Below are 1,424 nucleotides of genomic sequence, written 5' to 3'. Positions count from 1 at the left end.
GCTTGGAGGTGAGACACAAGGAAAGCAAAAGGTTGAAGAACTTGGAGCTTCATGGTTCCAAAAGCCAACTCCACCTGCATCACAGTCTGAACCCCACATGTGGACTGTAAATTGCATATGGACATGTAGAAGCTGCTTCAAAACTATTTTAAATCACATTGAGTTCTGGATGCTTATTGAAAATATTGTTGGATGACCAAAGAGGCAGTGGCCAAAATGAAGTTTAATCCCTTTGTGGCTTCTGACTGAAGCAAGACCTGCAAAAGGGATTTCCGTGCACCTTCTCACATTCATAGGAAGATCAAGTCTTCCTCTCTTACCAAAAAGCTGAGACAGAAGTATGATGCTCCATCTATGCCCATTCTAGAGGATGGTGAAGTTCAGGTTGTGTGCAGACACTATAAAGGTCAGCAAATTGGCCAAGTTGTCCAGGCTTACAGGAAGAAGTGTGTCGTCTACACTGAACAGGTGCAGCGGGAAAAGGGTAATGGCACAACTGTCCCTGTGGGCATCAGCTCGGCAGGGTGGTTATCACTAGGCTAACACTGGACAAAGACTGCAAAAAGATCCTTGAACTGAAAGCCCAATCTTGCCAAGTAGGAAGGGAGAAGGGCAAACACAAGGAGGAAACAAATGAGAAGATGCAGGAATAAAGTAATCTTATCTACCACTTTTATTAAAAATGCTAAAATGAAAAAAAAATGCTAAAAAAGAAAATATTGCGAAAGAATTTATATTAGTCTGCTAAGGCTGCCATAACAAAGTACCATAGACTGGGTGATTTAACAGAAATTTATTTCTCATCGTTCTAGCGGCCAGAAGTTCATGATCAAGGTTCTGGCTGATTTAATTTCTAGTGTGGGCTCTGTTCCTGGCTTGCAAGTGGCCACCTTCTTGGTGAGTTCTCACATGGCAGAGAGAGAGAGATACCGCTTTCTTTCCCACTTCTCACAAGGCCACCAATCCTATCAGATTAGGGCCTCACCCTTATAAACTCATTTAACCTTATCTACCTCCTAAAAGCCCCATCTCCAAATTCAGTCACACTGGGGGCTAGGGCTTGGACATACGAATTTAGAAAGGGACACAACTCAGTCCACAGTTCAGGTTATATAATTCCTTACCAAAATTTTGTTTCTATAACTATAGTACTCATGGTTTTCTTAAAACAGTTTCAAGTTTGCAAGAAAACTGATGTATGGCTACTTCAATAGTACTGAGCAGTCAAAAGAACACTAAGTATCTTAGTTGCCAGCCTCATCAATGAATTTGCTCAACAGCATCCATTTACCCTGATTCATAGAAATCCCCAGTCTAAGAATATGTCTCATTTTCTGAAGCTAATATACAGTGTCTTGACAAAACTTTATAGCTCTTTTTACTTCAGAAATGCTATTTGGGAAGTTTCCATTGCCGTGATTGAT

At 40.9% G+C, this 1,424-nt stretch overlaps 1 pseudogene; it reads left to right on the top strand.

The window, feature by feature from the left end:
- The first annotated feature begins 216 nt into the window (after positions 1 to 216).
- Positions 217 to 653, top strand: LOC138398958 (large ribosomal subunit protein uL24 pseudogene; annotated as a pseudogene).
- Positions 654 to 1,424: the final 771 nt, after the last annotated feature.

The sequence above is a fragment of the Eulemur rufifrons genome, chromosome 18 (genome assembly GCF_041146395.1).
Source record: "Eulemur rufifrons isolate Redbay chromosome 18, OSU_ERuf_1, whole genome shotgun sequence".
Classification (NCBI taxonomy): Eukaryota; Metazoa; Chordata; class Mammalia; order Primates; family Lemuridae; genus Eulemur; species Eulemur rufifrons.
This window is presented reverse-complemented; position numbering and strand designations above follow the sequence as displayed.